The following is a 16,704-nucleotide window of genomic DNA, read 5'->3' as shown; positions in this document are numbered from 1 at the left end:
TATCACATTGATACAAAAGTGTTCTGAGACTGGTGTAATTGTGTCATAAATGACAAGGGTTTCATGTGTTTTTGCCTAGATTATTTTATTGCTTCCCTTTCTTGCATCCAGATGTACTGATAATACAAGTAGATGGAAAGCAACAATAGGAACTTAGTCAACAATTAGCAAAGTAAACATGAAATAATGAGATGTCTAGAGCTCTGAAAAAGTGTTGGAGCATTGCAACAAGTCTGTCTAGGGACAGAAATAGTTATCATTTCAAGTCTGATATGAGGGGGATATAAAAAAAGGATTTTTATTTATGCTTCAGGAAAAGGGGAAGGAAGAGGATATAGAACAGATGTTAAGGCTGCCTCAGAATGAAAGTCAAAGGGAGTGCTCATGGTAGTAGAGAACAGCTGTTAGTGATTAGTTATTGTTACTAATAGGTATCAAGAGTAGAAAATAAGCCTGCTGTACTAACAGCAAATCCATGCAAGCAAGACCATGGAGGGGGAGATGTTGTAAGTTGTTGAACTCTGATGTTGATTCCTGAAGACTGTAAAATGCGTAAGAGGGAAATTAGTTGCTGTGCATTGAACTTTCTGGAACACTGCGGACAGCGCAAGTCACAAGTGTTGGCCTGAGCCCTTGTTGGTGCATTGAAATGGCAAAGGACGGGAAAGTCAGGATTGTTTTTGCCACCAGAGCAGGGATGTTCATCAAAATGATTACCTAGTCAGCATTTGGTCTCACTGTACAAGATATCACTATGTGAGCAGCAAATTCTGTAGGCTAGATTAAAAGAAACTGTTACTTCACCTGGAAGGTGTGTTTGGGGTTTTGAACGGTGAAGAGTGAGGTAGTAAAAGGGAAAGTGTTGCATCATTTGTGACTGCACAGGAAGCTGAAAGGTAGGGAGAGTGGGAGGTTGTGGAAATGACAGGAGTGAACCGTAATGTCATGGAGGAAATGATCCTTGATGGGAGGGATGGATGTGTTTGATGACATCCTGCTGATGGAAATGGTGCTGGGCAGAGGGGGCAGAGTGCATTGGCAAATGAGGACAAGGATGCTATCTGAGTAGGAGGGGCAGGGGTGAGGGTTGAAGTGCAGGAAATGAGTCAGTGGGAAATCCTCCTCCAGCAAAAAAAAAAAGACACTTGGAAACATTCCTGTAGAAAGTGGCACCATTTGATTTGCTGTGACAGAGACCAAGAAATTGGGAGATTGGAATGGTTTTCTTACAGGAAGCAGGGTCTAAGGAAGTGTAGTTGAGGCAAATGGGAGTCAGTCAGTTAGTTTGTAATGGCTGTTAGTGGACGGAATACCCCAAAAAATGGAAAGTGAGAAGTCAAAGTAAAGAGCCAAAGATGGATGTGAGAGAAGAATAGAAATTAGAAGCCAAATTTATTTAATTTTTCCAATTCTGGGCAAAAGCAGGACGTAATAATATTGGAGAAAGTTGTGGGAGGGGGACCAGAGTAGGACTGAGAAGGGGAGAAAAAATAATAGCCAAGATAGGAAGAACTGAAATTTGAGTTTGCCAGGTCAGTCCAGTTAGTGAATGTTAGGAAGAGGGCTGTACAATAGTGGGAAACCATGACATGGGAAGATTTCCAGAACCGATGAGGTCAGTGCCAGTCCTGTGTAACGTAAATATGCAGAGAGAGATGTCCTACAGCATGGAGTCACGCTCTTTGACCCAAACTGTTCTGTGCTGACCAAAATATCCATCCACGCTAAGCCATTTCCCTGCACTTGGCCTATACCTTCTAAACCTTTCCTATCCATGTATTTGTCCAAATGGCTTTTAAATGTTGTTACTGTACCTGCCTCAACCACTTCTGCTGGCAGCTCATTCACTCTGTGTGGGGGGAAAAAAGTTGCCCCTCAGGTTCCCATGTATTCTTTGCCCTCTTACCTTAAACTGATGCCCTCTCGTCCTTGATTCCCTCCAAAAAGACTGAGTGTATTAACCCTATCTGTGCCTCTCATGATCACATACACTTGTCTAAGATCCCCCCTCAGTCATGTGTGCTCTAAAGAAAAAATGTCCTAGCTTGTCCAACCTCTCCCTATAACTCTGTCCCTTGAATCCTGGCAACATCCTTGTAAATTTCTTCTTCACTCTTTCCAGTTTAATAACATCGTTCCTATGCCAAGGTGACCAAAACTGAACTCAATACTCCAAATGCGGCCTCACCAACGTCATGTACAATTGCATTATAACTTCCCAACTTCTGTACTCAGTACCCTGACTGATGAAGGCCAGTGTGCCAAAAGCCTTCACTGCCCTGTCTACCTGTGACTCCACTTTCAGAGAACTGTGCACCTGAACTCCAAGGTCCCTCTCTTCCCCTATACTCCTTAAGGCCCTACCATTCACCAGTCACCATGAAACTCCTACCTGGATTTGACTGTCCTCACATTTATTGATATTAAACTCCGTTTGCCATTTTTTTGGCCTACTACCCCAGCTGATCAAGATCCTGCTGCAATTTCTGATAACCTTCCTCATTGTCCACGATAACACCTATTTTAGTGCCATCTGCAACTTACTGATCATGCCTTGTACATTCTCATCAAATCATTGATATAGATAACAAACAGCAATGGGCCCAGTACCAACCCCTGAGGCATATGACAGCCACAGGCCTCCAGTCCGATAAACATCCTTCCACTATTACAGGGTGACATAGGGGGTCAGTGGTTAGCACTGCAGCCTCACAGCACCAGGGACCCGGGTTCGATTCCACCCTCGGGCGACTCTGTGTGGAATTTGCACATTCTCCCTGTGTCTGCGCGGGTTTCCTCCGGGTGCTCCGGTTTCCTCCCACAGTCCAAAGATGTGTAGGCTAGGTGGATTGGCCATGATAAATTGCCCATAGTTTTCAGGGAGGTGTAGGTTAGGTGGGTTATAGGGGAATGGGTCTGGGTGGGATACTCTGAGGTTCGGTGTGGACTTGTTGGGCCGAAGGGCCTGTTTCCACACTGTAGGGATTCTATGATTACCATCTGTTCCCTATCATCAAGCCAAATGTGTATCGAATTTGCTAGCTCTACCTGGATTCCATGTGATCTAATCTTCCAGAGCAGCCTACCATGTGGAACCTTATCAAAGGACTTACTGAAATCTATATAGACTCCTGTGCTGCCCTCAACCTTCCTGGTCACTTCAAAAAACTCCTAACAAATTTGTGAGGCATGATCTCCTATGCACAAAGCCATGCTGACTATGCCTAATAAAACCCTGTCTTTCCAAATGCATGTATATCTTATCCCTCAGAATCTTCTTAAGTAACTTACCTACTACAGATGTTAAGCTTACTGGTCTATAATTCCCATGGTTTTCTTTGCAGCCATTGAATAAGGGCACAACATTCACTACCCTTGGCTAGCAATGATGCAAATATATCAGCCAGGGCCCCTACAATTTCTTCCCTAGCCTCTTGCAGGTTTCTTGGATATATGTGATCAGGACCAGGAGATTTATCTGCCTTTGTACATTCAAATACTTCCAACACCTCCTGTGCTGTGATATGGACTGTCCCCAAGATATCACCACTAACTTCCCCAAGTTCCCAAGCCTTCATGTCTTTCTCCATGGTAAACACAGAGAAGTATTCATTGAGGACCTCACCCATCTCTTGCGGTTCCACGCTTACGTGTTCACTTTGATCCTTGAAGGGTCTTATTCTGTCTCTAGTTGTTCTTTTTCCTTCAACATACTTAAAGGATCTCTTTGGATTCACCCTAATCTTCTCAACCAAAGCTATCTCATGCCCCCTTTTCACCTTCTTGATTTCCTCCTTCAATAAATTCCTGTATTCCCCATACACTTCCAGGGATTCCCTTGATCCCAGCTGCCTGCTCCTGAGCTGTGCCTCCTTTTCTCTGGTCAAAGCCTCAATATGCCTTGTCATCCAGTGTTCCTACTCTTGCCAACTTTGCCCTTCACCCTCACAGGAACATAAAGATCTTGAATTCTGGCTATCACACTTTTAAAGGCCTCCCATGAGACAAAGTATGAAAAGGAAGTAGGGACCAGAATAGCATGAGGCAATGAAAAGTGAGCGTGCATTTGAAGGTGCATGGCACTGTTTTAAATTTCTATTTATAAGAATGAGAACAGCTGTCTGAGGACTGTTCTATCTCACTGAGATGCCTATAATCCCTGGGTGGATTCAAAACTCACAGGATGGAATTTCAGTTTGACTCCAGATGGGGTAAAACAGAGCCAGGAGCAGACACTGAGGAACCTCCCTTTGCCTTTTGCTCTGGATCATCCTAAAAATCTGTTCCACTTGCTGCCACCTCCTCCCTTTTTCTGCAACAGCAAGCCCACTACTGTTCTTCGGAACTGAAAGATGCAGGAAGAATCATATTGGACTCAATGTTAACTGTCTCTTTATTCTGATGCTGCCAGATGTGCTGTGCTTCTCTCAACACTTGCTGTTTAAACAAAATTTAGCAACATGTGCTGAAAAACTCTGGTTTAATATGCACATGTTGAGATTGTCACCGTTTGCTGGGTATACTTTGCTTATGGTTTCTTCCATTGTACAATGCATTGAATAAAATATTTTGTTTTGCGTTGTAACCTAGTTGTCTATCTGTTTCTAGCCTCATCTGAGTGCATCTATTTGTGATGGGTTTAGTATTTGGAGATGCTATGTTAGTAAGTTGAGCCAAAATTTTGTTAGGTTTCTTTGTAAACACGCACATGCCAATTAGTTCACAACCAAAATACTAAGGGAGCCATCTTTAGTAAAGACATGCACTACAAACAAAAAAAACGAGTGATAAACTTAACTTGTGCTCTCTCAATGAATGATAAATTCTTCTGCCTCCAAAGCAACATTCCTTTTCTTTCACCCATGTGTGTAATTAATGTGTGAAGCTAACTCGCCTAAAAGTCATCTTACTAAGTCTTATTAAAAATGCTCGGTCTAATTAATCTGCCTACCACTTCCCCACCCACTACAGGACAACTTATTCTGTAATTCTTTGAGTTTAATTCTTACTAGTACTAGACTGGCCATTTTCCCCTCGAGCCTGCTATGCCATTCAAATAAAACCTTGGCTCATGGTTTTGGCCCCAACTCCACTTCATAACCCTCAAGTCACTTGTCCATCAAAAATCTAATTCAGTCTTGAATGCATTTCTTGGACAAAGCAGTCAAACTGTATTAAATAAATAATTGTACCACAAAAATAAAACAACTGCTGATGCTGAAGATCTCAAACAAAAACAGAAATTGGTGGAGAAACTCAGCATCAGTGGAGAAAAGGCGGAGTTAGTATTTTTGAGTCCAGTGACCCTTCTTCAGAACTGTAATAATAGTAGCAAATTGTCTCAGAAACAAATATTTGTACCCACAAGGCTCAGAATCCCTCAAAACCTACTCTCACCAGTGCACTGAGTCAAATTTAAATGGCAGCTCCTGATCTCCACCACTGCCCACTTACAGGGTGCAAGTCCATCAGTTGTTGTCATTGTGGCACGCATGACCACATCAAGCAGGATCAGTTGCCAATGGAAAACAGCCATGAGTGGTGCCACAGCTTCACAAGGCATCTATTGATGGAGCAGCAAAATATCTTTCACAGCACGTGCATGGTGTTAACTTGGTGGGCAGGCATGTAGCTCAGAGGCAACATGGCTCCCGGTGCTTTATTTGTCTGCGACTGAATAGACTGTGGGAATTGAAACATAATACCCTGGGGAATACGTTAACCGAGTATGTTTTATAGCTGAGAGATGATTAATGTACACATTTGTGTTTAAACTTTAATAAGAGTGTGACAACTGAACAGCCAAATTGCTAGTTTTTTTTAATGCCAGGGTAGAGGAAGGAGAAAGTTGGTCACCATGACAAAGCAAATGAAAACCATAACCTGAAAGTTTGAAACACTAAACATATAATACCAAGCATTTTGTTGTAATTTAGGTAAGTTGTACTTGTTTGTTACGTGCAAGACAGGCTGAATGATAGAGATAGTAGGAACTGCATGCTGGAGAATCTGAGATAACAAGGTGTAGAGCTGGATGAACACAGCAGGCCAAGCAGCATCAGAGGAGCAGGAAGGCTGACGTTTCGGGCCTAGACCCTTCTTCAGAAATGGGGGACGGGAATGGGGTTCTGAAATAAATAGGGAGAGAGTGGGAGGTGGATAGAAGATGGATAAAGGAGAAGATAGGTGGAGAGGAGACAGACAGGTCAAAGAGGGGGGTTTGGAGCCAGTGAAGGTGAGTGTAGGTGGGGAGTTAAGGCGGGGATAGGTCAGTCCAGGGAGAACGGACAGGTCAAGGGGGCGGGATGAGGTTAGTAGGTAGGAAATGGGGTGCAGCTTGAGGTGGGAGGAGGGGATAGGTGGGAGGAAGGACGGACTGGTTAGGGAGGCGGGGACAAGCTGGGCTGGTTTTGGGATGCAGTCAGGGGAGGGGAGATTTTGAAGATTGCGAAGGCTGAATGATATATCTTTTTTTCCTATTGTTAACTGTTGTAACAAGTATTGTAAAGGAAGTGACCAATTTATGAAGTAATTGAACTGTTGCTTTGGTGAGAATAAAATGCACTGTATACAACATTTGAATAACTGCCAAGAATCTGTGAGAAAACGTTGTAGAGATGTATGGATAGGAGGCTGAAGGGTGACCTTATAAAATAATGGGGGGTATAGGTAAGGTAAATAGCAGGTGTCTTTTTCCTCAGGTGGCGAATTTCAACAGTAGGGGGTATATTTTTAAGGCAACAGGGGAATGATTTTAAAAAGACATGAGTGGCTTTTTTTTTACACAGAGAGTGGTTCGTGTGTGGAATGAACTTCCAGAGAACGTGGTGGATGAGGGTACAGTTACAACGTTTAAAAGACATTTAGATAAATACATGAATAAGAAATGTTTGGAGGGATTTGGGCCAAGCTTATACAGGTGGGACTAGTTTGGTTTGGAACTATGGTCAGCATGGACTGGTTGGACTGAAGGGTCTGCTTCTGTGCTGTATGATTCTATGACTCTTCAAGATCCTGTAGATTTGACTTTCAGAAAATAGCCGAGCCCTTGTAAGATAAAAATAAAAACAGATAAATAAACAGTAAATCTGAAGCCTTCATCGAGGACAGTTGAAGAAAAAACTGATCAGGCCTTTTAAGAAAAAGCTTTTGTGGATGTACATTGGACATTTAAAGCTTATTCAATAGCCCAGAGACAATGAGGTCTTAACAAGCCAACACACATGTAAATACATGGAGAAAATCATAGAGAGAAATTCATCAGCCATCTTAGAAAACAAGAATGAAGTTTACCAATTTTCAAGAATGAAACCAAGACCTTATGGAGTGTGAGTATGCTTTTCTTTAAGGCTTACTAGCTCAAAACAGTTTTTATGGTAGACTTAACCATTGTATAAAGACACATTATATCCAATTTAGATTGACTATATAGGTACCACATTAAAGGAATGCAGGTTGGTAGGAAGTAGGTTATGCAGAGCCTGCATAAGAACTTTCAGGTCAGAATGTAGCCCTGCTGCTTAGTGGATACACTGACATACATAGATTCCTTAAATCAGAACTCTCTTATTTCAATTATCGGCTTGTGATATGTAGTGCATAGGCTCGTTACGTAGTGGAAGTCTGTTAGCCATCAACCATAGGCTTCCTTTAATAGGCATTAGGATCTTTGCTTGTGAAAATGGATTGGAGGATGTCTAATATATGGTCGAAGCCCACTGTTCAAGATTCAGTTACAAGTGATGGCAGCAACAACTTGTAGTTTTGATATATGATTAGCAATTACAGCCCTTTAATTGATCACTTAAGCTTGCCATCAGAAAGCTAAGTTAACTTTGTGTAAGCTTGCATTATAGCAGGCAGCAGAAACTCTCTTTTGCTCCTCATTATTTTTAAGCTGTAAATGCACATAAAATGCAACCTAAATTACAGTGAACAACAGTGTAAAATTGTGTTTAAAGGAATTTTGGTAAATGATAAATTTTTGTCAGTAAAAGCAAAGATAATGTTTAAGAAATTTTTCTTTTTTAAAAAAAAATCACTGTTCATTTTGGGAGGCAACAGAAAACAACTGCAGTCCATTGTATATAAAAATTCATTAGAATATGTTATCACCCAGGCTATGCTGAATGAAGAATTTCACCAGCCCCCATGTTCTTTTCTTTTTAAACATGTCACATTAAAATACAAACACTACATTTGCATAACCTGAAACAACACTTGCTGTTCACTTATAGTTGTCTCTCAGGGATTTGCTGCTTTCTTCAGCAGCTATATTTGACTTTTTATACCTGACATTGGACTTTCACTTGACTTTCTCCCAAGGCATAACAACAACAACTCACCATCTGTCATTGGCTGGTCCAATGGAGGCTTTCTCAGGCCAAATTTAATACTATGTGGTCAGAATTGGCAGTGAGATTGCAATTTTGTTTAATTAGGGACTCAGAAACCTATTATTTGATCCCTATCTAGCAGATGGCAGGCTGCTATTCCATTCCCTGCTCTCTACACAATCTGGTCAGTCAAGATGGAAAATGGGATATTCATATCAGACCACCTTTAACTCTGGCCAAATTACACTTGCATTTCTGGTGTTCATTAGGTTGAGGGTCGATAGAACTGCACAATGGCTCGATTTTCGCTTTGCATCTGTTGAGACATCCAATTATGCCAGCAACACAGGATCACAAGCAACCTCAGGTAACTACTCTCAGTGGGATATTATGATTCAATTTTTCTGTTATATCTTCATTCAATCAGCATTCTTTCCTTGGTATATCGACTTACCTCCCTTAAGGATCAGCATTTTTATGAAACTTCCGAGCCATTGTCATTTCAAAATCCCAATCTTTTTCAATCAAGCACAGTTTCATTTCCAAAGAAAACAAAATACCCTGTAAGAATCCTCTAACCTGCTTTGAATATATATATATTTCTCATAGCAAACATATAGCAAAATGCATAACTTATAGCTTCAAATAAAAGCAAGTCAATTTTCAAGTCTGAGCAACTTGAGCAATAAAAGCAGAGAGAAAAATAAAGGGAATTATAGACCAGTAATAGGGAAAATGTTAGTGTCCATTATGGAAGACATAATAGCAGAGCACTTGAAAAATAGTGGACTGAATCAGCATGGATTTACAAAAAAGGGAAATTATGTTTGACAAATCTACTGGAATTTTTCAAGACTGTAACTAGTAGAGTCAATAACGGGGAGCCAGTGGATGTGGTTTATTTGGGCTTTCAGAAAGCTTTTGATAAGTCCCACATGAGAGATTAGTATGTAAAATTAAAATTACATTGGGGTAATATACTGACATGCACAGAGAACTGGTTCACATACAGGAAACAAAGAGTAAGAATAAATAGGTCTTTTTTTTCAGAGTGGCAGCCAGTGACCAGTGAGGTACCATAGGGATCAGCGCTTCGTCATCAGCTGTTCACAATATATGTTAATCATTTAGGTGAGAGAGCGAAATATAATATCCTCAAGTTTTCAGATGACACAAAGCTAGGTGAGACAATGAAGTGCAAAGAGAATACAGAGTGTTTCAGTGTAATTTGGACAAATTGAGTGAGTGGGAAAATGCATGACAGATGACGTATATGTGGTTAAAAGCATAAGAACCAGGAACAGGAGTAGGCTATCTGGCCCCTCGAGCCTGCTCCGCCATTCAATAAGATCATGGCCAATCTTCATGATCTCAGTTCCACTTACCCACCCCCTCACCATAACCCATAATTCCTTTACTATTCAAAAAATTCAAGGAATTCCACAGATTCACAACCCTTTGGGTGAAGAAGTTCCTCCTCAATCCAACCCTAAGTATGCTCCCCCTAATTTTGAGGCTGTGCCCCCTTGTTCTAGTTTCACCCGCCAGTGGAAACAACCTCCCTGTTTCTATCTTATCTATTCCCTTCATAATTTTATATGTTTCTATTAGACCCCCCCCACCCTGCCATTCTTCTAAATTCCAATGAATATAATTCCAGTCTATTCAGCCTCTCCCCATAAATCAAACCTCTCAACTCTGGAATCAACCTAGTGAATCTCCTCTGCACCCTGTCCTGTGCTAGTACATCCTTTCTCAACTAAAGAGACCCAAACTGCCCACAGGGATAGCAGGAACTGCAGATGCTGGAGAATCTGAGATAACAAGGTATAGAGCTGGATGAACACAGCAGGCCAAGCAGCATCAGAGGAGCAGGAGGAGGAGGATCCTGCTGTGTTCATCCAGCTCTACACCTTGTTATCACAGTACTCCAGGTGCGGCCTTACCAGCACCCTTTACAGCTGCAACAGAACCTCTCTGTTTTTAAACTCAATCCGTCTGGCAAGGAAAGATGAAATTCCATTTGCCTTCTTAATTACCTGTTGTTCCTGCAAAATAACTTTCTGTGATTCATGCACAAGGACACCCAGGGCCCACTACACACCAGCATGCTGCAATTTTTAACCATTCAAATAATAGTCCTTTTCACTGTTATTCCGACAAAAATGGATGACTTCACTTTTATCAACATTGAATTCCATCTGCCAGACCTTCGCCCATCCGGTTAAACTATTTATATTCCTCTGCAAACTTTCAGAGTCCTCTGCACACTTTGCTCTATCACTTATCTTCGTGTCATCTGCAAACTTTGACACACTACATGTGGTCCACAACTCCAAATCATCTATGTAAATTGTAAACAATTACGGTCCCAGCACTGATCCCTGAGGCACACCACTAGTCACTGTTCGCCAACCAGAAAAGCACTCATTTATCCCCACTCTTTGCTTCCTGTTAGTTAACCAATCTTCGATCAATGCTAATACTTTGTCTGTAACGCTGTGCACCTTTATTTATGCAGCAGCCTTTTGTGCAGCACCTTATCAAATGCCTTTTGGAAATCCAGATATACCACATATACTGGGTCCTCATTGTCCAACGCGTTCGTAATGTCTTCATAGAATTCCAGCAAATTAGTCAAGCATGACCTGCCCTTCATGAATCCATGCTGCATCTGCCCACTGGAGCAATTTCTATCTAGATGTCTTGCTATTTGTTTCTTGATGATAGATTCAACATTTTCCCCACTACAGAAGTTAAGCTAACTGGCCTACAATTCCCCATCTTTTGCCTACCTCGTTTTTTAAACAGTGACGTCACATTTGCTGTTTTCCAATCTGCTGGAACTGCCCCAGAGTCCAGCAAATTTTGGAAAATTACCACGAGTGAATTTGCTACTAATCCCACCATTTCTTTCAGTACCCTGGGAAGTATTCCATCAGGGTCAGGAGACTTGTCTACCTTTAGCTCCATTAGCTTGCCCAACATTACCTGTTTTGTGATAATGATCGTGTATAGGTCCTCACCTACCTTAGTCTCCTTATCATCAATTACCGATGAATTATTTGTGTCCTCCACTGTGAAGACTGACGCAAAATGTCTGTCCAATTCCTCAGCTATTTCCTCATTTCCCATTATTAAATCCTCCTTCTCACCCTCTAAAGGACCAATGTTTACCTTAGCCACTCTTTTTTGTTTTATAAATTTATAGAAACTTTTGCTATCTGTCTTTACATTTTGAGCTAGTTTAGTTTCATAGTCTATCTTACTTTTCTTTATAGTCCTTTTTGTGGCTTTCTGTTGACATTTAAAATTTTTCCCAATCTTCCAGTTTCCCACTGGTCTTTGCCACTTTGTATGCCTTAACTTTCAATTTGATAGCGTTTCTTATTTCCTTAGATATCCACGGCTGATTACCCCTTTTCCTATAGTCCTTTCTTTTCACTGACCACCTCCCTTACCTTCCTGTCATCTCCTGACACTTTTGCTGAGCACTTTGAAAAATTCCTTTGAAAGACCTCCACTATTCGCCAACTGTCCCAGTGTTGAGTCTTTGCTTCCAGTCTGCTTTAGCCACTTCACCCTCATCCTATTACAGTCTCCTTTGTTTAAGCAAAGGACCCTGGTATTAAATTTTATCTTCTCACTTTCCATCCGTATTCTAAATTTAACCATACTGTGATCACTTCTTCCAAGAGGATCCCTAACAATGAGATCATTAATTATCCTTGTCTCATTATACAGGACCAGATCTAGGATAGTTTGCTCCCTCATTGGTTCCATTACATGCCGTTCAAGAAAGCTATCGTGAATACATTTAATGACTCCTCCTCAAGGCTGCCTTCACTGACCTGGTTCGACCAATCGACACGTAGATTAAAATCCCTCACGATAATTGTCATACTATTTTTACAGATACTAGTTTTTTTTTGTTTGTTGCCCATCCCAATGTGATGTTATTATTTGGTGGTCTATGGACTATGTCCATCAGTGACTTTTTCTTTCTAGAATTTCTAGTTTCCACCCAAACGGATTCAACCTTATTCTCCATAGAGCCTATATCATCTCTCACTACCACCCTGATGTTGTCCTTAAATATCAGAGCAACACCACCTCCCTTAACTTCCTGTCATTTCATGAGTTTTTCTTCCTCTTAACTTCCTTCATAGTCCATGATGTAGTTAAACCCTCTTGCATTAATGTTTCCTTTTCTATTTACCATTCTATTTCCTGTCATTTTCTCTTTCCCTTCCCCACATTTCACTGGTTTAAAGTCCTAATGACCACCCTACTTATCCTTTTCACTAGAGCACTGGTTTCAGATCAGTTCAGGTGGAGACTGTCCCAATGGAATAGATCCCTCCTGTTCCAATACTGATGCCAACGCCCCATGAAATGGAACCCCTCTTTCCCACACCATTCCTTTAGCCACCTGTTTACGTCCCTAATTTTCTTATCCCTATTCCAATTTGCACATGGCTTAGGCAGTAATCTGTTCCTTAATTTTGTTCCTAATGCTTGATAACCCCAAACAGATCCTCCTTCCTAGCCTTGCCTATGTTGTCTGTCCCAACATGGGCCACAACAACTGGATCCTTGCCCTCCTGCTCCAATATCCTGTCAAGCTGGTCAGAAATATCCCTCACCCTGGCACTGGGTAGGCAACACACCACACGGGACTCTTGATCCTGCTGACAAAGGATACTATCTATTGCCCTAATTATAGAATCCTCTATGACTACCACTTGTCTTTTTGCTCCCCCCTCTTGAATGATTCCCATGCCATGGTGCCGTGGTGAGTTGGCTCAGCCTCCCTACAGCCCTTTTCCTCATCGACACAGGGAGCAAGTACCTCGTACCTGTTGGACAAGGTCAAGAGCTGAGCTAACAAGGTGTAGAGCTGGATGAACACAACAGGCCAAGCCACATCAGAGGAGCAGGAAAGCTGACGTTTCGGGTCTGGACCCTTCTTCAGACCCTTCTTCAAGAGCTGAGCTCCTCTGTTCCTGAATTCAGGATCCCCCTACCTGCTTCAGTTGCAATCACACCCTGCTGTTCCTGATCACTGACAAAATTTGAAATACGTAATCTGCCAGGTGTGACTGCCTCCTGAAACAAAGCGCCCAGGTACTTCTCCCCCTCCCAGATGTACCGTAGTGTTTGAACTCGGATTCCAGCTCATCAACTCTGCGCTGAAGTTCTTCAAGCAACCAATACTTGCTGCAGACATGCTCACTGCAGCTCGCAATGGGATCAGTCAGCTCCCACATCATACAGCTACAACACATCACCTGTCCAGCCATCTCTACTTGGTTAGTTAAGTTATTAGTTAGTTAATCCCAGTTAGTTAAGTTATCTATTAGTTCTGGAGTGTCCTTTATAAATTTAGGGCAGATTTCCTACCAGCTAATCAGGTCACAGCTCCCCTGTGACATCACCTTTCCAGCTAGGTTTTGTTTACTCTGACTGCACCTCCCTCCGACACCGCTCCCTGGAAACAAATAAATGTGAGGTTGTCTACTTTGGTGGCAAAAACAGGAAGACGGATTATTATCTGAATGCTGATAGATTGAAAAAGGGAGAGGTGCAAAGAGACCTGGTGTCCTTCTGGTGAAGAAGGCAAATGGTATGTTGGCCTTCATAGAGGGAGGATTCATGTACAGCACTAGGGATGTCTTGCTGCAATTGTACAGGACCTTGGTGAGACCACTCCTGGAGTATTGTGCGCAGTTTTGGTCTCCTTATCTGAGGAAGGATGTTGATTCCTGGGATGACAGGATTGCCGTATGAAGACAGACTGGATCATTTAGGACTACATTCACTGGAAGTTAGGAGAAGGTGTGGCGGGCATGGGAGGGATCTTATACAAACCTTTAAAATTCCAACAGGACAAGACAAGGTAAACACAGGAAGGATGTGCCCAGTGACCAGGGATTCCAAAACCAGAAGCAGGGAGGTCACAGTCTAAAGGTACAGGGTAGGCCATTTAGAGTCATAGATTCATAGAGTAATACAGCATGGAAACAGGCCCTTCGGCCCAAACTGGTTCATGCTGACAATGGTGCCCACTCAGCTTGTTCCAATTACCTACATTTGGTCCATATCCCTCTAAACCCTTCTCATCCATGTACCTATCCAACTGTTTTTAAAATGTTGCTATTGTACCTGCCTCAACCAATTTCTCCGGCAGCCCATTCCATATACGCACCACTCTCTGCATGAAGAAGTTGCCCGTCAGGTCCTTCTTAAATCTATCCCCTCTCACCTTAAACCTATGCCCTCTAGTTTTCAACTCCCCATCCCTGGGAAAAAAGATTATATATATTCATCCTATCTATGCCTCTCATGATTTTATACACCCCAATATGGACACCCCTCATTCTCCAACATTCCAAGGAATAATGTCCTATCCCTTTAACTCAGGCTATTAGTCCTGGCAACATCCTTGTAAATCTTCTTTGCACACTTTTCAGTTTAACTATGTCTTTCCTATAACAGGGAGACCAAAATTGTACACAATACTCCAAGTGTGGCCTCACCAATGACTTATACAACTGTAACATAACATCCCAATTCCGATACTCAATGCTTTGACCGATGAAGGCCAGCATGCTAAATGCCTTCTTCACCACCCTGCCCACCTGTGATGCCGTTTTCAACGAACTATGTACTTGTACTCCTGGGTTCCTCTGTTCCACAACACTCCTCAGGACCTTACCATTTACTGTGTAAGTCCTACCCTGGTTTGACTTTACAAAATGCAACACCTCACACTTTTCTGTATTGAATTGCATTTGCCAATCCTCAGCCCACTTCCCCATCTGATCAAGATCCCTCTGTAATTTTTGATACTCTTCTTCACTATCAATGATACCTCCTGATTTTTTGTCATCTGCAAAGTTACTAATCATCCCTTGTGCATTCACATCCAGATCACTTATGTAAATAACAAATAAGAAATGTCCCAACATCGACCCCGGTGGCACACCATTAGTTACAGGCCTCCAGTCCAAGGAACAACCTTCAACCATCAACCTCTGCTTCCTACCATCGAGCCAATTTTGAGTCCACTTAGCTAGCTCTCCCTGGATCCCATGAGACCTAACTTTCATGATTAGCCTGCGGGACCTTGTCAAAGGCTTTACTAAAGTCCATAAAGACAACACCCACTACCCTACCATCATCCATCCTCTTGGTTACCTCTTCGAAAATCACTGAAAGATTTGTCAGACATGACTTCCCTTCAACAAACCCATGCTGACTACCCCTAATCAGACATTGAATATCCAAATGTTGGTTGATTCTGTCCCTCAGTATCCTCTCTAATAACTTTCCTACTACTGATGTCAGGCTCACTGGCCTGTAGTTCCCTGGCTTGTCTTTGCTACCTTTCTTAAACAATGGAACAACATTAGCCAGCTTCCAGTCTTCCAAAACTTCATCTGTGGCTAATGATGAAGCAAAAATCTCTGCAAGGGCCTCAGCAATTTCTTCCCTAGCCTCCTACAATGCCCAAGGATGAACTGAATCAGGGCCGGGGGATTTATCTACCGTAATGCACTTTAAGGCTGCAAACACTTCCTCTCTGGTAATTTCTATGCGGCCCAAAGCATCCCCACTTATTTCCCTTATTTAGGACTGAGTTGAGAAATTTCTTTACCTGGAGACTACTGAGAGTAGAATTCTTTGCTACAGAAATTGGTTGAGGCCAAATCATTGAATGTTTTCCAGAAGACACAAATTTTCATTCAAAAGGAAATGAAGGATATGGGTGGCACGGTGGCTCAGTGGTTAGTACTGCTCCCTCACAGCGCCAGGGACCTGGGTTCAATTCCAGCCTCAGGTGACTGCATGGAATTTGTACCTTTCCATGTGTCTGCATGGGTTTCCTTCAGGTGATCTGGTATCCTCCCACAATCAAAAGAGGTGCAGGTTGAATGGATTAGTGATGCTAAATTACCCATAGTTTCCAGGAATATGCAGGCTCGGTGGGTTAGCCATGGGAAATACATCGTTACAGGCATAGAATAGAGGGGGTGTGGGTCTGGTTGGTGTGGGCTTGATGGGCCAAATAGCATGCTTCCACACTGTAGGGATTCTGTGATCCCATGATATGGATGAAAGTGGAAACAGGGTACTGATTATCCATAACCATTACTGAATGGTGGAGCAGGCTCAAAAGGCATACTTTATGCCTATTCCTGCTCCTATTTTCAATGTTTCCACATATTTTCATCTCACTATTTTCTGAACTCACTTCCTTTCTATGCAGCTTGCAATTCTCCCTTACTCTCCCAGGAAATTAGATGACAACACTCTCCGACATGAAAGTCCAAGTGTTTACCAAGCAGATGCAGCTCTCTGATTG

This window comes from Rhincodon typus, chromosome 8, assembly GCF_021869965.1.
Source record: "Rhincodon typus isolate 14 chromosome 8, sRhiTyp1.1, whole genome shotgun sequence".
In the NCBI taxonomy this organism is placed as follows: Eukaryota; Metazoa; Chordata; class Chondrichthyes; order Orectolobiformes; family Rhincodontidae; genus Rhincodon; species Rhincodon typus.
This window is presented reverse-complemented; position numbering follows the sequence as displayed.